The sequence below is a fragment of the Thamnophis sirtalis genome, unplaced genomic scaffold, assembly GCF_051295495.1.
Source record: "Thamnophis sirtalis isolate CommonGarterSnake01/CBP01778 unplaced genomic scaffold, rThaSir2_p1.2 scaffold_4, whole genome shotgun sequence".
Classification (NCBI taxonomy): Eukaryota; Metazoa; Chordata; class Lepidosauria; order Squamata; family Natricidae; genus Thamnophis; species Thamnophis sirtalis.
The window spans coordinates 106,117,986-106,142,939 of NW_028261384.1; the positions used below are offsets into that span (position 1 = coordinate 106,117,986).

At 39.6% G+C, this 24,954-nt stretch overlaps 1 protein-coding gene across 1 annotated transcript in view; it reads left to right on the forward strand.

The window, feature by feature from the left end:
• Positions 1 to 4,898: 4,898 nt before the first annotated feature.
• Positions 4,899 to 24,954, forward strand: part of LRRC4B (leucine rich repeat containing 4B) — a 147,499-nt gene continuing 127,443 nt past the window's right edge. Inside the window, exon 1 of the mRNA XM_014058310.2 lies at positions 4,899 to 5,248. The gene's annotated coding sequence lies outside the window, so the exon portion shown is untranslated. The remainder of the gene's footprint in view (positions 5,249 to 24,954) is intronic.

Here is a 24,954-nt window from a genome sequence, read left to right on the forward strand (position 1 = left end):
AACATGAGGAACTGTATTAAAGGGTCACGGCATTGGGAAGGTTGAGAACCACTGGACTAGACAGTCACATCTGAAATAGTATAGATTCTCCCACTTGAGCAGAGGGATGGACTAGAAGACCTCTAAGGCCCCTTCCAGCTTAATCATTCTATTGTACTGTTTTCAGGCCTTCCTCCATCATTTGTTACACATTTATCAAGATGGGATTCCCTGCCTCAGCTTGTACAATAGGATTGTACCAGGGATGAGCTTCAGTCGGCGTTACTGCCGATTTGCTCATGTGTGCGTTTTGTGCACACTGGATGTGTGCATGTGCAGTTCCGTGAAAATTGTTCTGTGCATGTACAGAACTAAAAAAAAAGAAGAAGATGGCAGCAGTGACAACGGCAACCAAGGAACTGGTTCGGGAGTGGGGCCAGCCTGGGTCGCCAGTTCTGTGGCCCAGGCTGGCATGCTACTACTGGTTTGACCAAACCAGTCTGAAGCAGTAGGAACTTACCTCTGGATTGTATGTGATATCTGCTTACTATGATAGTCTCCTTAAAGCGGGGAAACCTCAGGAAATTTCTTACATTACCTTTTCAGGTTCTTTTTACATGGAATATCTAAAAGCCCCTTTGGATAGAACTTGGAAAATGGATAGAAATTGGGGGAACCTCAGCAAAATTCACAATATACATAACTGTATCTTTGGTTCCAGAAAGTACTTGCTGCAGCCTAAGATACCTCTGTGGGGAGGATCCAATAGACATTTTACCCAATAGATAATTTTGCATGTGAAGAGTAGGAGGTGAAAGGCTGGGGGTCTCATGTAACAATCTAAATCCATTAAGCATAAGTAGGCAGGAAACTTTTCATCAGACTTCCTCCCTAGTGTTTTTCTACAGGTGCAGGATCCACTTTTAAAGAACAATCAAATGTTGATTTGTTAAATACAACAGGAACTCACCCACCACCTCATGGTCTAAGCCTGATGTTGTGGACTGATGGGAGTAACCGGTCCAAAGTCACCCACCTAGCTTTTGTGGCTAAAGTGGGACTAAAATTCACAGTCACCTGATTTCTAGCCTGTAGCTTTAATTACTAAACAAAACTGGTTCTTACTTCCATTTTAAGGAAATGGAAGAGAGAGATGACATCAGAGGACATGCTTATGCAAGAATGCTTGAAAGGATTTTGAACTTTAGCTGACTTTATTTCCATTAAAATAATTATTTCCATTAAAATAATTCATAGACTCTCAAATATTGTGAATCCAACATTTCATTCAGTTAAAGGGAAAAAGGTTCAAATACTATTTTACCCCTAACAAATCTGCTTCTTAAATTGTAATGATAAAAGTTGGTTATATTAATAGTAGCTAATGTTCAAAAAGTTCATATTGGCTGCGAGATAGTTCAATGACTAAATAAAAGTAGAAATCTCTACCGTGACACCTCTTGATGATACCTATCTAATGCCTTGTATAATGTTGTGCTGCTCTGCACTAATTACTCTGATCCTAAATTTTTAGCGCCTTGGCGAAACCCAATTGCAATCATGTGACCACATGACCCTGGGATGGTCATTAATGCCTGCTGGTTGCAAAGTGCAGAAATGCCAATCATATGACCCCAGGGGCGCTGCGGTAGTTGTAAATGTGAGGACTACTCTAAAATTACCTTTTAAGCACTGTCGTAACTTTGAAAGGGAAATCGTTAAGTGAAGTCTATCTGTAATAGTCTGGCATGCTAGCCTTTTCAAATGACGAGCACTTTGTCCCCAATTTCTGACATTATTGAAAATGAAAATGAATCAGCAGCCTTCTCTGTGTCATGTATGAAAATGATCATTTCAACATATATTTCAACTCCCTGGGGGGTATAATTTAATCAACATCGGAGAAAAATACGGTGATGAACTAAGGGGCTTCAAGTCCCTTTGCTTGCTTTCAAAAACAGCATCATGTAAACATGTTGAGACTTCAGAGTTTCAAAAAAAAAAGTGGAGGAGTAGAATAAAATTGGGATATTGTCTTTACAATCGAACACATATTATTATTTTGTCTTAATTGTTACTACTTTCAGGGTTATTGAATCAACAGTTGCAGTTTGGCAATGGCAGGCTGCTTTCCCCCTTTTCATTTCTTAAGATGGTTTCAGGCACCATTTAGCCTCAAATACATTGCCCTCTGTGCTTTCTGGGGGAAAAAAAGGACTCCTGCTTCTGCAACAGATGTACTTGGACAAGCAACTGGGGACTGTGACAAGCATTTATCTTGCAGAATACACTCTGCACGTGCTCAGAGTAATAGGGATGAATATCTCTAGATATGTACTCAGCATCTCTTTGTTTAAAACTCTTATTAATATTAAATTGATTTAAATTCTTCTATACTGGAAAGCGAATCTCTCCCCCCCCCCACACACAAGGGATCACTCTATTTCAAAAACATACAAAAATAGGAGCTGCTTACTATACTAATTTAAGGAGTAGATATAAAAACCCCTGGGAGAGGGGAAATCAAATAGGTTTTCAAAATTAAAAAAGGCAGTCCGATGTTTGATATTATTCAGATTGGGGTTATGATTACCAAAGACCACCCTTTTGTGGGATAGGGACTGTTAATCATTAAACATACAAACATTCTGAAAAGGTTAGGATTGACCACATCATTTTGACAAGGGGTCATGACCTGGTGGTCTCTTCAGCATATGCGCTTTAATGAAATCACTGAATAAAACAAATGACAAGAGCCCCAAAGATATATTTTATAACAGTGTTTTTCAAACATGGCAACTTTTAAGATATATGGGCTTCCTCTCCCAGGATTCCCAAACAGAATCTCTAGGCATCAGTATATGTTTCATTTTTACTTCCATTTCCTCCCCCATCTCCTGGCCACAATGAAGGTTGGACGAGGGACAAAAAGCAGCAGGAAGCAATCCCACCCCCACCTCCAATTCCCTCTACAGTGATGCTAATGTTAGCTTTTTGGGGTTGAGAGCTGTCAGGGCATGGTGTCTTCACAACAGTGATCTTATCCTGCTACACACAATGGTACAAATTTAGCCAGGGAGCAAGTGAATGGTCAAGTGTGTAGCGTGAACATGGCCATTGAATTCCCACTGATTCACTCACAAATAAGTTGGTACAGTACAAGACTGCTGTCTTGACAGATATATTGTGATTCAGCCTTGAGCCAACTTTGTCAGAACAATTTATTTCAGTTTTTTTCTCTCATTGTTTTTCCAAAACCTTTCAGCAACAAAGGAAGCACTGGCATTGGCTGCTGCTACATTGGAGGTAGTAGCTTCAGCCGCTTTATGATATCTTCATACTCTTTTCTCTGTCATCTTCCTGTTTTTCTTACAAACAAGCCGTGCTCTTCCCACTGCAGCTCCCCTCTCTTTCAGCACTTGTTTCCAAGGAAAACTCTTTGGAATAGATTTAATGGGAAACCTTAATCATTCTGATTATAGAAGAAAGGAGCTTCATAACAATATAAGCTAATTGCAAGGGGTGGTGGAATTCTCCAGGAAGTTCTTTTTGTGATGGTGGTATTCTCTGATTTGATTTAGTTGATTTGTAAAGCATGTAATATAAAATGTAAAGCCATTATTGCTTGGATCTTCAAGTTTCTGACAGTATCTCCAACTCATGAGAAAAACTTTTATTCGGCATAGGGAATAACAGTGGTTGGCGGAGTTGGTTGTGAGGATAGTGATGGCAAATCTACTCTACGATGAAAGCTATATAAAGTAGCATTTCTTTCCAGATGAAGGTGGAGTTCATTCTCCAAGCTTGTTAATTGGTTTCCAAACATTTTGTTACCAGGCTGGGTAAGATATTTGGAAACCAACACACAAGCTTGGAGAAGGAATCCCTACCCTCATCCTACACCCGAGGTATAGATATTTGCCACTATTGCATATTTCTTTCTAGCTATCATATATTTTCATTGAAGATGGAGATTCTCAATTGTCAAAGTTGTCTCAAAGGTGCTTTTCAAAAGGCAACTGGACTTTCTTGGCTTTTTCTCTCTTTTTAATTCCCCCCCCCACTTGAAAATGTTTTGCTTCTCATCTAAGACGCTTCTTCAGTTCTCACTTCAGTTCTCATTTTCACTGAAGCTTCTAAGTCAAGCAATGGCTAGATCCTGCAAAGCCTGAGAGTCTTTTCCCTGGGTTCTGACTTTACTTACATTTTCCTTATTTAGTTACAGGTTATTATCCAGTTAATCCCTGGAAAAGTGAAAGAGATCAGTAAACAGTAACAGAGTTGGAAGGGACCTTGGAGGTCATCTAGTCCAACCCCCCCTGCTCACTAAGGATGTGAACTGCCGAACTTTTTGATCGACAAGCTCAGTGTCTTAGCCACTGAGATGAGAGCAAAGGGCTCTTGACAAGGCAGCCTTTTTTTTTGGGGGGGGGGGAGGCCAACCTAGCCCAAAAGGTGCCATCCATTCAGTTCACTTTTTCAATCTGCATTTGCAGAGGGTGCTGACATGAACAGACCTGGCCGTCATAATCTCGGCTGGAGGGAGCCCTTAGATTTGCACCATTTTCTCCAATGAAGAGGCCAACAAGCTCTTTTTGGGGGGGGGGGAGTAAAGCCAATCAGGAAGGAGGAAACCGGCTTCTAGCTTCTCACGAGCACTTACCAGACTTTCCCCCCTTCCGGCCCACCCAGAAATCCTCCCCAAATGCCATCTCCTCTCCCCGGCTGCGCCTTTGCGTCCATTTCCCCTTCGGGGAGCGCTATCTCGCTCTGGATGCCTCGCTCTCCTTCTTGGCTCAGCCGCTCTCGCCCCGCCCGCTTTGCCCTCCTCCCCTCTCCTCCCCCTCCCCGCTTCCTCCCCCCGCCCCCCTCCACTATTAGTATTCCACTCCCGTCTCTGCTGCTCGCAGGAGCGCTTTTGCTGCAGCGCTCCCGACGTCGTTGGTTGGTTGCCTGCTTGTGTCGGCTTCTTCCTTGGCAGCCGGGTCGGGTCGGAGCCGCCAGGACCAGTGGGTTCTTCCAGGTCTCCACTTCGCTTGCTTTCCCCCCTTCTCCATCGCCCACTCCCGAAGGCTTTGGCGAGGCTCCAGTTGGGTCTGCTCCGGGATCTCTATGGAGCCCAAGCATTAAGGGGACCGGGAGAGCCCGCAGCCTCGCCCCTCTCTGCCCCCCAACTGGGCACGCGGAGGAGGGTACAGCCGTCTTCGCCAACCTTATCAGGAAAAGAGGGGGAGCAGGGGATGCTGTCTCCGCGACGCCCCCCACTTTGGTGAGTGTGGGGACGAAGGGGTGAGGTTAGATGGTTGGGGTGGATTATTTATTTATTTTTTGGGGGGAGGGTGGAAAGGGTCATGATCCAGCCCAGCCAAGGGACGAGAGAGGTACATACAGCAGGATGAATGCCAGGATGAAAGAATATGGGTGAAGCAGGGAGTTGAAAAGGTTAGATTGGGACAGTGATTTTTTTTTGGAGGGGGGAATAGGGCAGGCTGGAATTAATAGGAATGGAGAAGTAGGATGATGGATGGAAGTTGCTATGGAAACTGCACCATCTATACCCTGCTCAGTGGCTGAAAGATGCTGCTCTTCTACCTCCTCCTTCTCCTCCTCCCCCCATACTTGGCAACCCAACCCCCTTCTGTCCTTCCTGATGCTGCAGGCAAATATCCCCAATCCACTATTTTCCACTTAATTTCCCCCACCCCAAAAATCTTCCTAGCAAGCATTCGGCCACTATGTCCTCTACAGAGCTCTCCACTGGCTCAGCCCCCTCCCCTTCATTGCTTGCTCCCATAGCAACACACGTTGCTTTCCCATCAAGCTGTGCTTAATACTCAGGTCTGATACCACACCCCCTCAATGGGAGGAGAATTCCTCTTGAGGAGCCCCATATATCCCTATCTAGGCCTGGTTCCAACAAGCATCTCTGGGCTGGCTGCTTCCTGTCTTACTACAAGCCTTCCCTTATTGCCTGTCTGCCAATGGGTCTAAATCTCACTCCAGGAGCCAGAACCCTCTTCTGGTTGGATCCCAATAACATTCTGGAAGCCATGGATGTTTTCAATGAAATCATCCTGAGGTTGTTAGGTCCCATGAAGAAATATATCAAAAAGTAAGTTCAGGGAACTATCTATCTCACCCTCCCTATCCCTATTGTGGAACTTGATTGATATCCCCCAGGTACATAATTCTGATCCCTCCCAATTAGTACGGTTATAAGATGATGAGGGTGCTAAGTTGGGAAAGTAGATAGGAAGCTATTAGAAATGTCCATCCGATTCATCTTCCATGAGCTAAAGTCTCCTAATCCTCGATGAATTTTGGAGTTTCCTTTTTCCATTTACCCAGAACCTCCATTTCCCCCCCCCCTCATGTAAGGATTGATATTGCCAATTTTTACCCTTCTCCAGATCTAACTTAATTCAATGCCTTTAATAGCTCACTTCCACTCTTTGGATTTGGCTAATTCAAGGCTTCCGGACTCCCCCTGTTTGCACTTGATTGGCATTTTACCATATCCCAATATTTTGAAAAATAGAGGTCATAAGAGCAGCTATTTTTAAACTAGCCACCCCTCCATTTTTCCTGCGCTATCCATTAAAAATTCCAAATTTTCAAATTTTTCTAGCTGCCTAGAATTAATTTGCCAGAATTATAAAAAAGCAATGCCCAAACTCCTTTCACTGTTACATACTGGCTGTTTGTCTGTCTAACTCCTTGTCTGTGGGTTTTTCTCCCATGCTTTCTTCATTTCACCCTTCCCTTGTAATTATTTTAATTTTTCTAGTCATTGTGTATTATGGGTAATTAACATGAAATTTCATAGGGCCTAATTCACAGCTGATGAAGGGCTAAAGCTGTGCCTGGATCCTATCACTTAATACTGCAGATGGGAAAACACATGACTGAATGTTCTTCCATGCAAGCAAGCAGGCTGCATTAACCTGCACATGCTTAACCTGATTGCTGAATTAACCCATTTCTGGCTTCCCACAATATAGTGTAACATACATTCCATCAGTGAAGCTGGGTTTTCCCTTGCTAATCCACAAACTAATTAGGTAACTGACTGAGGTTAACATGAATCAAAGATAACATCTAGGTTTTTACTTGATTGGATCAAATGTATTGTGTAAATTCAACTTCTGTGTAACAGAGAAAGTTAACCACAACTTTTCACCCTAATATGTTCTTTTCTGGATGCAGGGTCTTAAATGGAGATGCATTTAATTATGCAAGCCTACACCTGCAATTTGAAATGATTGCACATTTACATACAATGAAGTTTTCTTTGTGTATCAGCAGCCTTCTCCGGTCTGGTATTCTCTGGATAAGTTGGGGTTGCAACTCCCAGAAATGAAAGTCAGCAAAGCTAAAGGCTAATCTGACTACACAAAAACGTACTAGCATGGCTGTGAAAACTGTGATTTGCAATCCTGGCACCTTTTCAGAATATCATTTGATACCATTTGAGAGGTTAGGTGAAGTGCAGTGGTAGCCATGCTAATGTTTTACAATAAAAAAAAAATCCGAAAGGGAGTTGGGATAATTTAAAAGTTAACTTTAGTCTACTGTAGTGTTTCTCAAGTTTGATAACTTGAAGATGTATAGATTTCAAATCCCAGAATTCCCCAGCCAGCATCTTCAAGTTGACAAGGTTGAGAAACATTGGCATACTTTGTGGAAAATTTTTTGGTGGGATGTTGCTATAATTGATTGGAAGGGAATGGCTACATTGCACTGGCAAATTTGTGTCAGAAACTTTTAATATTTATCCACTAAATTAAGCCATTTTCCAAATTTGCACAACATATTGAACTGTAAAGTACAATAATCAAATGTGTTAGATTCAAACAACAATCTAAGCCACAAAATCACAACACTAAATGAATCTGATATTATTCAACTATGTAATGTGTGAATGCAGCTTTTGTGCATATGTGTCTTCCTTAGTTTGCAAAAATTGAAAGGTATGTTTGGGTTGGGAAGAGCTTACATTAATGGTGGGACTTGAAATAAATATGGGTCCAAGGATTTATGGGATTCACAGAAGGATCTTTCTGAACTCTCTGGGAGGGGCCCTATAGCAAAATATTCATCTGAAGTAGGTTTTCCCAAGCCAACTGCCCTCTAGATATGAGAACCTCCCACAATCTCAATCTAATATGATGGTTGTTGAGAATTCTAGGAGTCACACTCTGGAAGAATAGCCAGGATAACAGAGTTGGACAGGACCTAGTCCAACCTCCTGCCCAGTAGGAAAGCCTATACCTTTCAGGTAATGGTTGTCCAATCTCTTCTTAAAAACAAGGAAGGCTGATCTGCAGGGTTCTTTTCCTTTTAGTTTATTTGTCCATGTTAATAATATAAACTTGTCCATATGAATGATGAGTGATTGCTCCTCTTGCATCTGTCTTGCGTGGCTGCCATGATAAGCAGCAGAGCCCCAAACACAAAAGAAGAGCCTCTTGAGAACAACCAGGTGGAGGTGTTCCTTAAACACAGACCAAAAGCTTGCAGTGCTGATCCCTGGCTGAAACTAAGCAGGTCTGGGCTTGGTCACTGATTAGCTAGGAAATCGGAATGCTTGGGACACTTCTGTGGGATACCACTTCAGAGGAAGAGCAAGAATCCCCTACAAGAAACTAATATGAATGGAAAGGCAAGATAGGACATCTTTGAATCAGAATCCTATAAAGTTATGTGAAAGTAAAAGATGGGGATGATATTCAAGAATTAAGGGCTACACACTACTCAAAGGCAATTGTTTTGCAGTAGGACAGGGTGAAGCTTTTTACATAGAGTGATGGAAAAGGAGATAATAAAATTGGACTGCTAGTAAAAGAAGAAAGTGATTATTTAGGAACAGACTACTGATAAATTTAGACTATTCTCCAATATAGGCATCTTCTGCATTCCCCACAATTGTAGGGTAAGCTACAATTGAGTTGGCTAGCTGGCTTCACTGTATTGTATTGTGGAAACCTAATGATTGTCTGGGCATGATATATGCATGAACCCCTTCCAATAAGCCATGGTGTGATGTGTTTGTTTGGGTGCAGCACGTAATATGTACCCAGCCATTTTGTCTTATTAGCTCAGATTTAGCATGTTATTAGAAACTAGCCAGTGAATTGAACACTCCCAGCATCCATAGACAAACTGGCCAAAGATAAAGGGGGTTGTAGTCCAGTGCCTTTTGGAAAGAGGTCTGGACTGGGTTATTCTTGTTCAACTGATAGTCACTTTTGTCTTTCTTGCAGGTTTATTGTTTCTTTTGGGGGGGAGGGGGAGTTCTGCAGGATTATCCAAAGCCAAGCTTTTTTTTCCATCCCAGGGGCTCAACAATCCTGTGAAGGAAAGAGGGATGTATTCCAGCATATATAGATTATGATAATTTATGAAAATAGAATATTGTGCAGCCATTTGGTGTGGAGCATGCTGTGGGTGTGTGCATGTCTCTCTGTGGCACACATTTACAACCGTGAGTGCTGCTGTGGCTCAAGGGGGAATGGAGGGGGCTGAGGTGGAAGCCTGTTTTGCTGCTTAATGTCAGGGCAGGCCCAGATGGAGGCCTGGTGATGCTTTCGGGATTAATTAGCATTGCAAACAGTCAAATTGTTAACTGTGAAGGCTTTGGCCTGTATACATAAATTTGGGGCATTTTTAAAAGCATGTTTGCTTGACCTCTGCATATGATATGTATAAAATATAAAACTACATAGCTACAGCTACTAGAAAAAGTGGCCAAGAGCATGTGCTAGAAACAGTTGCCATGGCAATGGGAGGTAGAAGAAAAGGGATGAAAAGAAAAGAGTGAGAACCCAAAGTAGATGTTTCCTTGGTTGCTGCTTCTCCCTTTCTCTCCCCAACATTTTGTCCATAAGATTCAAGACAGTATAGCGTAGTCACTACAGCAGGGTTAAAAAATGACTTTTATAACATAAGTCACCCACAGTGTTGAGGTTCAATCCCATTATCCCCTGCATATGATGGGAAATGTAACTCAATGCATCTGCAAGGCACCAGTGGGAGGTGGCTGGACTTTAGGAAAAAGGGAGGAGATAATTTTGATTCTCCACCTCCTCCATAAATAATCTCTATCTTTTTCATTGTATGTCTCTGATCTGGAAGGCTATGGAAGAAACTGTCTCATACAGTATTAAGTGCAGGGAAGGAAACTACAATAAATATGTTATAAAGGACGGTTATGGCATTTGAATCATCTTGTAGGGGATGAAAGCGGTTATCTGCCTTTCTACATGGAATAGTGGATTGCGCTCAGTGGATTAAATCACCACCTACGGGGACAGGTTCACACTATAAAGTAAACTCACATGGGGTTTAAATAGTTTGTGGCTCAGTTTGTTCTGGAAACCATATTCTCATGTTTAGCCACAATATGAGTCTTGGTTGGGCATTCAAGTTATGCGAGTACAATAACTACATTTTGAACACAGCACACATTTATAATTCTATGCCCAATTAGAATATTGCCAGTATAGGACAATGCAGTCATCTAGCAGCAATCATTTTAAATGTTCAGCTAAGCTTTTACACCTAACGTGTTAGGAGATATGTATTAAGAAGGCCTTTATCAGGTGAGTTGATTAAGAAGGATCCTTATGGCCTCAAGTCTTCCTTGGCAGCAACTGGAGCAACTGGCAGCAAGTACTGAAAGCCAAGGAGTATGCAGACTTCTGGGTGTAGGATTACATACTAACAAAGGATATTCAGACATTTATCGGCTATCCAGTAATCACCAAAATTTATCAATGATAATTTTTTCTAATTTTAATTTTTTGTAAGTATTGATGTAGGTAATCCTCAATTTGCAACTATTTGTTTAGCAGTCATTCAAAGTTATAATGACTCTGCAAAAAGTGACTTATGACCTGTTTTCACACTTACAACGCTTTAGCATCCCCATGGTCATGAGAACAAAATTTGAGTGCTCAGCAACTGGCTTATATTTAGGAGAGCACCCACAGGTGGTGTGATCATCATTTTGTCACCTTCCTTGGCGGCTTCTGACATGCAAAATCAATAGGGGAAGCTGGATTCCACTTACCAACTGTAGTAAATTTACTTATCAAAAAAGCTCATAAAATTGGGTGCGATTCATTGAACAACTGCCTTCCTTAACAATGGAAATTCTGATCCAAATTATGGTTTTACATTGAGGACTACCTGTAGAAGTTCTCTTTTATTAAATAGAAAGAGAACTTGATCAAGAAAAATGCAAATTTTATTTTTGCCTGACACGAGCTAGTAGTAGATAGTCAGGTCTGAAAACTCTCATTTGTTTGTTTAGCTGTCTTCCTTAAATAAGTCAGACACCAAAAAAGATAACATTTCATTGGTGGACTGTTGTTTCCTGGATAGGTCATTGCAAGTAGTGAGTTGTGAGCCGCCCTGAGTCCCTTGCAGGGAAAAGGGGGGCATACAAATAAATTAAAATGAAATGAAAGTATTATATCCACTGAAATCACTTTGAAATCAATTAAAATAATACAATTTTTTTCTTGGATCTCAATTTTATTTACTCTTATTTTCCTTGGCTTCATCTAAATATTTGAAACATTTTTTCTCAGTATTACTGACTTATAGCTGACATTACACAAAATGCCAAGACTGTCAGGTAAGGAATTATAAGTGGCAATTTATAAGAAAACTGAGGTGACTTCTTCTTTCCTATGAAAAAGCAAAGCTGTAGACCAATTTTCTCTTTTGATCACAGTTCATGCACAATATAAATTGGGTATGTTATTTGGGAATCAGTTAGTTCTCTTGACTTTCCTAAGGGGCTAATTTTGTACCATTTGGGAGGCATTGATTTATGTATGTGCCTATATGTACTTGAAAGAGGCAATCTAAAAAGAAAAAAGAAAGAAAAGAAGATAGCATCAGGGTCATTGGAATACATTTATTCCTTACAGAAATATATTGAATTTCCAGGATTCCTCAGAATGCATTAAACTGAAGATGATTGGTGGACTACCAAGTAATTTTGGCGAGGGATCTCCCAAGTGGCCAGAAATGTGTTGTCCTCCAGAATGGCTGCAGAATCATATTAGTATCCATTACATTTCAGCAAAATTTGACTTTGGGAGAAAGAATCAAATCATTACCATCGTCACTATTTCATTATCCTTACATTTTCCACTATGTTCCTAGAAAGAAATTGTCTTTTCTGATCACCTGCACAGGCCCTAAAGTAGTAGTGATTCTTGAATAGCTACTTTTAAGGTGCAGCTACACACATTTTTGCATATGGTTGACCATGTTCATGGATACTCAATACAAAATAAATTACCAGTTGTGGGCCACAGTAATCCAGAAGACCAGCAGATGGCAATAATGTGATTCAGAAAATTTTAGCTCCTTGCGGCTATCTGGATTTCTGCAGCCCCAGTGTCCTTTAAATATTTTCAACTGAATTTACACCTGAGTAATTGTTGCTGCAATTTTTGGCAGAGGGAGATCATGAAAAGCCTTGGAAATAGTTTTTGCTCCCCCATTTTTTATTAACAAGGAATGAATACTTTTATTAACAAGGCAATTGCATAGTGCTTGTCCTAAGTGCTTTCTCTTGTTACTCTGTAATATTCAGAACCTTTCAGTTAGGACAATAATGTTCTCATTTTCCCAGTTTAGAGTTGAGTTCTGTTTCTTATGGACAAGGTGTGGAAAAAACTTGAGTAAATATTGGGGGGGAGGAGGTAGGGAAAATTGAGGTAACAAAAATCAAGCAAACTCCAAACAAAGCACTAAGAATGGGTCACACCCATGGACTACAGAATGCAGGTAGTCCTCAACTTCCGACCATAATGGATCCTGCCGATTATGATGGTAAGTCATGATAGCCATAAAATGGATCAACCACATAACTGATTTTATGACTTTTTTGTGATGATCGTTAAGTGAACACAATAGTGATTAAAAGTGAATTAATTATACTTTATGGGCTGGATTTGCTGAAAACCAGAAGTAAATATCAGTTTTTGGTAAAAACATTGTAAAACGTTGTTATTAAGAGCCGTGGTGGCGCAGTGGTTAGAATGCAGTACTGCAGGCTACCACTGCTGATTGCCAGCTGCCAGCAGTTTGGCAGTTTAATTCTCACCAGCTCGAGGTTTATTCAGCCTTTCATCCTTCCGAGGGGGGTAAAATGAGGAACCAGATTGTTGGGAGCAATATGTGTCCGGATCACCTGCCTCCCCCAGCACCTCTGCCTCCGTCTGCTGCTAGTGTTGTTGCGCAAAGACCAGCCTCCCGCAACCACCTGCTGCTCCAGCCCATCACCGCTTGTGGTGGCTTTCCCACTGCCCATGCGCTGCATTTAGATTGCCTGCCTCCCCTCAGCGCCTCTGCCTCTGTCTGCTGCTTGCACAAGTATTCAACTCACCTGTGCTGTGCCGGCTGCTGCTAGAAACTGTTGGTCTGCAGGTGCTCGCTGCTCTTATTTTGGCAATGCCCACCCTGTCCACTAGAGTTTATTTTTTGGGGAGGGCTTGTATTAGGCACATGCATAAAAACAGACTGGGGCTTATTTTCAGGATAGGTCGTATTTTCAGGAAAACACGGTAAGTGCTATTGCTAATACATAATAAAAAAAAAAACTGCAAACGGCTGTAAATGTAAGCCGGTTACTGAGTGCCTGAAATGCAGTCATGTGACCAAGGGGGAAGTCATAAACACTTTGCAACTGGGTTGTAAGTACCTAGGGATATCTGTTGCATTTTTGACAATTGCTAAGTGACCAGTTGTAAAATCAGGACCATCTGTATTGATTAGTTGGTCTATAGTATCTGTGGGTGTATGAGCGAGAGAGAAAGAAAGAAAAATGGAAGTGGAATTCTAAATAAAAATTTCCCATCCTATAACATTTAATAGTGAGGTCTTATTTATTCTCTATAGATATTGTGGGGAGATTATAGGAGTAGAGAGATGCTGAATTAGCAGGAACTAAAAAATGAATGGAGACGTTTTCAGCTCAGACTAGCATAGCATTATTTCAAATTTGTTCATATAAATTTGATAGTGCCAGTTAACTGGCCTAAGGCAAAAAGTTCTCTTTGCATTTGTTACTTTATGGAAAAGGCTCTATAGTGTAAGACAATTAAAATTCATCAGTCAGCAGTCTCAGGAGTGGTACAATAGTCTGCATGATAGACTAGTACTGTTGATATGCAGACCACAAAACAACCATAATATTCTACAATGGTTGTGCTCACCAAGCATTTTTAGCCAGATCAGATGAGAATCTAAGAAATGCATTTGCAAAATATACTAAATTATTGTTAATCTTGTTTAATTATGAGAGATGTGCTTAGGGTGTTGTGCAAACCCGATCTCTGTGATTAATTTATGATTCAGTGTAGTGTCTGAAGCCAGAAAATAGGCTAACTCAGTAACAGGTTAAATGTGTTGTGTGAATGTAACCATGAATCTAGGTCTATTAAGTACAGTTGTTCTGCAGGAACACAGATGCTTTCCCCTTTCTTACTATAAAGGTAAAGGGTCCCCTTGCACATATGTGCTAGTTGTTCCTGACACTAGAGGGCATTGCTCATCTCCATTTCAAAGCCAAAGAGCTAGCGCTGTCCAAAGACATCTCCGTGGTCATGTGTCTGGCATGACTAAATGCCAAAGGCGCATGGAACGTTGTTACCTTCCCATCAAAGGTGATCCCTATTTTTCTACTTGCATTTTTGCATGCTTTCAAATTGGTAGGTTGGCAGAAGCTGGGACAAGTAACGGAAGCTCACTCCATTACACGGTGCTAGGGATTTGAACTGCTGAACTGCCGAATTTTCTGATGGACAAGGTCTTTAAATTAAGATCTGGGATTAATTCTGGAATATTTTATTTTTTTTACAAGCAAAGCAATTGGCTCTTTTTCATACGTTTGGTAAAAATCAGAATTGTCCACTCTATGCACAACCTTCAACTTGAATGTTATTTCTGCTTCTATGTGCCCCTGTAGAAGTGTGTAAAAAATGTCATTGACTAGGGTAAATCCAGCATATCCTGTTCTTTTGTTTTTACCACCCTGTTTGGCAGATGCTGCTGAGAAGCCCAAAAACAAGGCATGATTTCTTACCAAATGTTTCTCCATAATCTTTGTTTTTTCAAAGCCATGATGCACCTGAAACCTGGGGATCTATTTTGTTAAAATATCTAATAACCTTTGGTTGTCATGTTCCAGAGAACTGTGACCCCATTAGAGATGACCTTGAATTGGGCTATTACAGGGCTGGTCATACATGACCAATGGAATACATGTAGACATGAAACATTTCATTTATATTCCTTAGCATCCTCAGACAAACGTTTATTTCGGTGTAAAGGAGTGTAAAGGAGTTTTAGATTTTCCTAACTTCAGCTCCCCATCCCAGATCCATAAAGTGGTCCCCAATTTGTACCATTATGCTATAACACCATATTGTTATCTAAGGACCTGGTTTTCTTTTTAAAGCATGGAAATGTGGCTAGTTTGTTTCCCAAAGATTTGCTGCTTTCATTCTCACACTTAAAAGCTACCTCTTATTCCTGAGAATAGTTAGAAAAAAAAACCAGATTTTTTTCCTTTCTATTCTTCCATTGGAACATAGATCCTGCAGCTGGCCAGGAAAAGTAGGTGTCCATCAGTAGGTTAGTAGGACATCTCTATCCATTATTGTCTGATTTGTTTCCTACTATGTACAGGCAGGCGTTTCTGAAAAGCCTGCAAACAGTGCATGATTTTTTTATCAACTGTTTTCTTATGCCTGTGTTGCTGGTAAGCAAATCCAGGTCTGTTACTCGCAGAATCTGGGTATGAATTTGCCTAGAGAAAGAAAGGATTCCAACTTCAAATAATGAGATGCAATTATTTTGCTCCCACATAGGCCAGGAGCTTTTTGGCAGCCCAGTTTGCAAATGGCTATCATGATTCTAGATGATGAGCTCCAGTACTTAGGCAAATCCTTGTGTGTCTCTTTAAATACACATTATTGATTATGAATAAATAAGAAAAAGAAAACCCTGAATATACGGTATATGTGTGATTCTTAGCTGAGCTCAAGTTCTTTTTTTACAAAAAAAATATTTATTTACAAAGGAAGATAAAAGTTTCCTTTACTTTCCTATAGAAACTAATATAAAGTGAGAAAAAGCAAAAACAATCAAATAGAAAAAGTGTAAGAAAGAAAAAGAGGGAAAAGGAAAACCATAAAAAGTAAATAGAAAAAATGATACAAAAAAGTACCTTCCAATCTTCTTAACAGCAGTTATAATTATAGACTTATTTCTTAGTCTACAACATAACTCTTCTTTCTATAATCTATCCTGTCTATTCATCTAAAACCATAAATCATAAGTTCATTTTTTCTCTTTTATGCAAAAAGTCTGTAAAGGCTTTCCAATCAGCAATAAACTTAGAGACCTTTCTTTGATTAAAGAAGTCAGTTCTATCAGTGAGTAATTTCCACACCCGCTGATGTGTTGCACTGCCAGGTTAAGGATTTGAGAGTATTAATTACAGGCAGCAATTTGGCAAGAGAGAGAGGGAGGGAGGGAGGTGGGCATTGATACAGTTCTGCCCACAACTCTTAAGTAGTGGGCAGAACGGATGGCTTGGCAGAAGGGAGGAGACAAATTGGATCGATAGATGCAATGATAAAAAGTTCCTTTCCCTTTGCTAATGCTCTTTGCAGGAAGTGGAAATTTTTTAAAAAAAGAGTTAGTGTGTATTGCCATGAAGGAGATGGAAATATTCTGAGAAATCTGAATTATAATCCCCTTGTGACTGCCAGGAGAACATATATACTGCAAAAAAAAAACAACCTTATATGAGTCCATGTATGCACCTACATACACATACAGAAGGTTCTCTGATATGTTCTATAAGAGAAGGTTATAAAAAATTAGGTGTTTTGTCCTGGGAAAAAAGCAGTGGAAAATCATGTTAGCAAAATCTTGGCTGGGATTTGAAAACAACATCAGACTCTCCACCCAAAATTCTTTACAGTACTCCTCTGCATACGGCTTCAGTGGAGCGCATTGATATGATGTGGGCTGAATAGTTTATTCTGATAAATGGATTTTGGCAAGGAATATAAAGAATGGGAGGGTGGGGAGAAGTTCAGAAAAATGGGGGTGATATGTAAAATTTATCCAGAAGGTTGTGCCCTAAAGCTACTGGAAGTCTAACCTTCTGCAGATTTGACCCACATTTGTTTCTCTTCCTCTCTAGCAAGTAGTAGCAATGCAATAGTAAGTAGTAACTTCAATGGGTAGCAAGTTAGCTTCATTTTTAGACAAAGTAACATGGAAGAGAGCGTCGAAGTTCCAAAGCTGGTCAAGGGAAAACAGCCAATTTTGAGAAACTTGCTATTTGTTCAAAACACACAAATTCTCAGTAACTCTCACTGCTATAGAATTTTATAGGTTTTTCTAGGCTCAAAGTTTATGCAAATATTTTATTTGCTTCCTTGCTCAAACCCAAAGATAGAATTAGGAGATTAAGAGAAAATTTTCCAATATGTCACTTCTGTCTCTTAAAATTCCTTAAGAATTTTGCTACTGGTTTGGCTCTTAAAATTCTTTTCCTTTCATCCTTTAGTTGTCTACCTTGAGATTTCAGATGTTGCAACATTTGACTCATGTTTCCCCTGCGTCATTCCATGATGTGAATTGTGGGATTTATTCTGGGGTTAAATGGATACATGAAGTTTTTGCCTTGACATGGGAGGTTGGGCTAATATTTTGCAGTTCTATTTTCTTTTTGTAAAAACAACAGCGTCTACCACATTTATATCAATCAGTTTCGCTAGTAGAATTGTTGAAAATGTGCCTATATGCAATCTATAACTCTACAAAGGGTAAAGAAATTTCCAACCACGTAAAGCAATCAGCTAAATGAGAACTGAAGTTCAGATTATTAGACAAATAATTAAAAGACAAGATGTAAACAGAAACTTGTGAAAATACAAATCAAAGCTTGCCATGATATTGATTACATTTTTAAAAAATCCTATGTCTGTCTATTTTGTGTTAGCAAATTGTTATAAAATGAAGAGGTTGATAGGCAGTAAAAGAGATAATATAATCAATCTCTCCCTCCCCTCCTCTCTGTGTAGGCTCCCAATTAGGCTCCCAATTAGTTATTAGTCATTTTATGGCAAAAGTGGACTTTCTATTCAATCATATTACAATTATATCTCCTGACTTGTGACCCTTCCCATGGTAGAAGTAACTTTTGTTTATGGTAACATCTGTAAAAGTGATAGGACTGAGCATTTTTAATTTGAATTTTGGGTTGTTTTACATATTTGATTGATGGCTAAATTTTTCATGAATCATTTTTGGTCCACTTTCAGAGTTTGAAGGGAGTTCTAAAAGTAGAAATTAGAGCAGGCACCTCCCAGTGGCTTTCTGCTCTCATTCCCATCCTTGATTGTTATGATCAAAACTGATGTTTTGACAGAGTCAACATCTATTTTGGAAAGCAAATGTGGATAATATGAGAACATTTATCCATCTTCTTCCTCCTCCCCGATTGTTTCATTCTTTTTTTCTCTGAGTTGCTTACTTAGATATTGGGCATCCTATCCCATCAGAGATCGTGGAGTGAATAGGATGGATATCTTGCTACATCTGATGGGACAGTTTCATAGTAGCTATTAATCATTTAAAAAAACCATATCCAGTCAAAATCCATTTGTAAAATTAGGCAAACAGATCACTTTATATGTTTAGGCAAAGAAGAGCACCAATAAAGGCAAATGAGAAAGAAGGCAAGTAATAGAAATCAATGGACAGGGGAGCAATTTTAAGGAATCAAAAATATTCATGAAAACTGATGACTAATTGAAAAATTAAAAGGCATTTATGTACAATGAACAGGGAATGCATTACACCAATCAGTTTGTAAAAAAATGTCTTTATTTATTTTGACAGTGCTTAATTTGTCCTTGTTGACAAAACCGTTGTGCTAGATTCTGAATGGGGATTATTTTATTTTATGGTATCTAATGAAATTATATAATATATAACATTATGACTTCTTATTGCATTATTGGATCCATATTGGTTTTTCCTGGAAAGAAGCTTTTATTTCACAGAGATTAGGAACTAAAATACAAATAACTGTCATGTGAGCAGTTCTTTCTCATTGTTGTTTATGAAAAAATATCAGAGAAAGGTGCTTTAGTTGAAATATAGAATATAGGACTGGGACAACTTGCCATAGCCAAATCATTGTGGCCATTCACCATGGTCATCTCAACACTGTCAATCCACCCTGGCTGTCCTGCAATGCCAATTTGCCGCGAATCCCCACAAGGGATAACTCAATGTGATAAATGTTATCTACCCCTGTTTCTTTTACATCTTTTCCATTGACAAAAATGGAAATGATCTCAAAGAAACAGTGGTGCATAACATTTATTGTGTTGGGTTATCCTGCATGGAATTGTCGGTGGTGAATTGTCCCATTCTGAATGGAGAGGTGAAAACTGGGACTGATTGCTCCCTTTTATTTTATAATAACATTGCGAGAGTAGGTTTCAGTAGGATATGTATCGGTAAATACCGTGAAGTTGGAATGCACATCCCTTTATGTTAAATGGAGAGTTTCATATGCTAGGAAAAGAATGACAGCTCTACTTTTTCCCTCCACAATTTTTCCATCTGTGTTCCAGCACATCCTAAAGAAGACTCTAGGTTCCAAGGTAATGACTTTTTTTTCTACAGGGAGTGCTCATTTAGTGGCTGCAATTGGCACAGCAATTCAGGTGTTAAGCTGTGTGGTTGTAAACTGCAACTGTTCTTATAATCTTCCTTCCGCTTTCCTTTGCTTTATCAATCTATGATGGTCATAAATATGAAGATTGATCATAACGTTACTTTTTCATCATTGCTGTAACTGCAAATGATCATTATTGGGGATTATATTTATGTCGCACTTTTGATCAGGTCTCCATCCATTGCAGTTTTGGGTACCCTTCTAGCTATCAAACAGTTCCCCACCCTACATAGAAGTACTTTTAGAAGGAAAGGTAGAATAAACAGTAGATTTTCCCATTTTGCACAACCCAATTCACATTCTATATGTAGACACAAAGTATTCAATTTGAGATAGTGCTGTGCTGAAATTTGCTTTGTAATATTACAGACATTTTGTTCCAGTGTGAAACAAGCTTTTCTCTCACTTTCTTATTTGTAGGATGAGATATTCTCTTTGTAGTGCTTTAAAAAAAAACAACTGGCGGAAGGCTGTCACTGTGGTTGCTGTTATTTTCTATACACATCTTTCTACCACTCTGAATACTCCTTAGCTTTTATATTTCCAGTCTGAAAAAGGCTGCGGAAGGAAATCTAGTATGAGATTTTTTTCATCTTGAAATTTAATTGAAATACTATATCAGAAGCCAAGGAAGTTGCAGATACTGGGATGATGGTTATATAAGGAATAAAGATATTTGCATATCCACACCTGGATTCCTTTAAAATAACACCATAATAAACTACCCATAGCAATTTCACTCCAATATTCTTTTTTCAAAATAAGCTTCAGAAAGAAATGTCCTCTCATCAAATTATTTGAGAAGTGATTGGAAAAAAGGCAGAAGAATTTTTCTGCATGGAGCTATTTTCAGACTGGTAGATAGACCTGCACCTGAGCTTATTTAGGCTATATTTTACAATCGAGAGATAATTTTAAGAAGATGGGAGAGGGGGGGGGGGAGAAGCTGCATTTCCCCCCCTTTCCAGTCTCCTGAAACCTCCATTTAAAAGTGATTGCAATTACATGTCACTCTAAACCAGAGCACCTGGTTTGATATGCCACCATCTGTATAAATCATTGCCTGACCAGGGAAACAAATCAAGTACTAATGGTTTATCCTACTATTTAAACCCAGGGTTAAAACATATTGCACCCTAAGAAGATCAAGGCTTTCTTTGAGAATTATAAGCTGTTTCCAGATTAACTAACCGAGCTTGTTTGTTTACTTCATTATATGGCTAAGAGGCAGGCTGCATTTGTGGGTGGATAACAAATAAATTGTGCTTTCATAATTAAAGGAAACACAGTTTATTGTTTAATGTCAGGATTTCTGTCTTAGAACAAAATACATTAAAAATGTAGTTAGTCACTGAGACAGTACCTTTCCTGGGTTTTCAGTATGTTCAGATTGGGTTTGCCCATTGTGCTAAGCCATCGGTTAATTATTTTACTGAATAACCATAAATCATAAAATGTGCCAAGGCAAAACTAAATTAAATAACTATGAATTAAAATTTTACAGAAAGCAGGAATCAAAATTGCAACAGTATATGTGTGTGGGCACGCACGCGCATGCACACACACACACACACACACACACACACACAAAAGGATCTTTTCAATGGTGGCTCCAGTTTTATTACACTTCCTGATGAAGTTTTTCACTATTTCTCTTTGCTTGCAGCTAGGCAGCTCTTTCATTCATGTCTATTTAAATGAGTTTTTAATTTATCCCTGGAGTTATTCATGATAAATAAATTCATATTGTTTCTTTTCCCCCTACATATTATTTATTGTTTCCCATTAGTGCTTCTTCATTGCTATTCTTTCAAAAATCTTCAAAACATTTTAATTGTTGGAAGCTGACCTGATTTCTCAAGGAAGGGCAGGTTATACATATTTATAAACTAAAACTACACATGAGAAAGTTTGAAAGACTAGCACCCAACATGTAAATCTAAATCCAAGTGATACCACAGTTTGACAGAAGAAATGACTGTGGTGCAAATATGGCTTTGAGTAAAGTTTGAATTAGAACATTAACCATAGATTACAAGTCCAGGATCAGAACTATTCTTATTATTACTGCATGGAAAACTATAATACTGGACAAGAAATAAAAGATAACCCTATTCAACTGGTGCAGGTCTAGAAAGGAAATGCATAAAACAGCAGATGATGTGCATACAAGACATTCTGCATTTATAGCAAAAGAAGTCAATGTTCTGACTACATGTGGCAGGTGGAAGTGAAGGAACAAAACCCATAGATTTGGATACATTGGAATACAGGATATATGGAAGATAAACCTATGCAGTTTCCACAACCTATGTGGTGACGCCTTGATGAGCTGGGAAAACAGCTGTAGAAATTTGAAAGCAGTAAACCAGGAATCCAGATGTGAATGGGACACTAGCATAAATATATGATTTTGGCAGCAGAATGCTGGCTAGAAAAGGTAAGAAAATGAGACAACAACAGGCATATGGTTGAGTTGAGAGCTATAGTTGTGTTCCTCCTCACTGGCCTACTTGACTTCACAACAGATTTAGACAAATCAAGCATAGGTGCAGGGAGCAAATGACTGATAGAGGTCAAATCTTACCCTAACTAGACAATGATAAATGTAGCTTATAAATTTGCAGGATGATTAACAGCTGGGCAGCTCAGCTTTAGAAAGAAAGGTGAGCAGTTTAGAAATCTTCATCTTGCAGACCCACTTTTAATCCCTGTAATGGAATGTAACAATGAAACCCCTTTCCATTAAAACAAAACACAGCATTAGTCCTTGTTTTTCTTTTTCAGGATGACCAAGTGCAAATGAATGCAGGCTCTTATCTTCCTAATACTTGCACAGAACAGATCTGAAATTTTGACAGGAACATTCACAGAGGTGAAAATAAAGATGCATTTTTTTTCATTAGATCTTCAACACAATAATTAAAAACAACTTCTGTTGACTTAAAAACTGAAACAAGAGTTGTGTATCACAAGAAGAGCATTCCATGATTGGGTAACATTACAGCTTATGTATGGAGGGTGGAGGGGAGAGTTTTAAGGTGTGGGTATCTAAAGTGCTTACAACATTTATGGCATCTGTTTTGCTCCAGTTCTCTCATGTTCTCCAAAAGTCACAAAGGTAGGTAGTCTTTTGTAGTTTGTATTGACTTAAAGCAACATAATGGGGACAGATTTTCATTGGCATCACTGTGGAATCTCTCTCTCTCTCTCTCTCTCTCTCTCTCTCTCTCTCTCTCTCTCTCTCTCTCTCTATCTATCTCTATCTCTCTCTATCTCTCTCTCTCTCTCTCTGTGTGTGTGTGTGTGTGTGTGTGTGAAAGAGAGAGAGAGTGTTGGAGGGCCACCATCTAGGTGTAATCTGATTCTATTATTAGTAAGTTGGTACCATGGTTTGCATTCTGACTCCTTAATTACGAAAACGGAGAACAGCAACTTAATGACTAAACAATAAAGGCATTTCTACTCAGTCATAGGTGTAACCCACCAATTGGACATTCAAGGGCTCTGTTCCCCAAAATGCTTAACTTGCTCAGTTTAGAGGTAGGATTTATTGGGGGAACTCCAAAATGCCTCAGTTAACTCTGGAAAGTTGGCTTTTAACTGACCCCTTCTTGCATAGGGTTAAACTAACTCCCCAAATCAGCCATGTTCTGCAACACCACAGATTGTGCGGTTAATTAAATTGTGTCTCTTCTGAGATCAAGAAGTCTTAGATTAGTTGTGTGAAAAATGAGGGTTATCTAAGAAGTCTTAGATTAGTGGTGTGAAAAATGAGGGCCATTGAGGTGTCTATGGCTGTGTTAATTTTAATCCCCTACAACCACATGGGGAGGTGAAAAATGGGCAGAAAACAAATGGGAAGTAGTAACATCTCTCCTCCTAAACTTGTCCACAATGGCATTAACCTCAATTCTGCCCTGTGGATTTGGGAGAACATGCATAGGGAGCAAAGTAAAAAGAGGAAAGTGGGGGATGTGACCTCTTTGAAACATCTGGAATGCTACAAATATAGCTGTTGAAATATCAATCCTGCTATCCTTGATCATAAGATTTTGGAGTACAATGATGAATTGCCTGGTGGAAAAGAGATAGCAGGGTTGAATATGTTGCATGAAGAGACTAGAAAGATGCCTTATCCAGAATCAGATCATGAGCTGGTTCGGACAAATACTATCTAGGCTTATACAATAATTTAATCATATTATTGAATTAACTGATTTTCTTGGTTCAGTCAGAACAAGGACTTGGCTGAGTTAACACAACACAAAAAAATTACACACACCCCACTCAATGGCAAGGATAACTACCCATGTTTCCCCAAAAATAAGATCGGGTCTTAATATTCTTTTGGGCCCCAAAATAAACACTAGGAGGTTTCTTATTTTTTCCATGTATGGGAGGCCCATTTCTACTTGTTCATGGTGGGGAAGGAGATTGTGTGGCACACCAGTGCCATTGCCTTGAGTCAGGGGATGGTAGAGCTGCCCCACATGCCCTGCACTGGTTTACCTCAGGGCCTCCACACCCCAACACATGCCTTGTAGCCACGGTAGCTTCACACCACTCAGTCTCCTTTTCCGTTGCGGTTGCGGGCAATGTGGGCTCCTGCTTCACATGGTTGCTGATGCTGCCACCACAAGGCAAGTGTCGGGGTGTGGATGGCCTGGCTGTGGGGGCCCTGAGGTAAGCCAATGCAGGGCATGTGGGCAGTGGTGAAATTCAATTTTTATACTAACGGTTCTGTGGGCGTGGCTTGGTGGGCGTGGCAGGGGAAGGTCCACGACCCCTGCTTTGCAGCAGTGGCCCCGCAGACAACCAGATGGAACGAGTGGCTGGTTGACTGTGCAGGTGCTTAAGTAGGGCTTATTTTGGGGGGTAGGGCTTATATTAGGCACACACACATAAATATGCTGGGCTTATTTTCAGTATAGGTCTTATTTTCAGGGAAACAGGGTAAGGAGTTTATGCAGATATAGTATTTTGGCCTTTACTGGCGGGAATAAACATGTTGTGTGAATGTTGCTGTAATGATAGCTTCTTGAATAAGCCATAATAGCTGGATTCATACAACACTCTTAAGTAGAAGTAGGCAAACACTTGGCAGCTAAGGTGTGTGTGTGTTGTAATACTATTTAGACCTCTGGTGCTTCAGAGTCTATAGATATATATATATGAAAGGA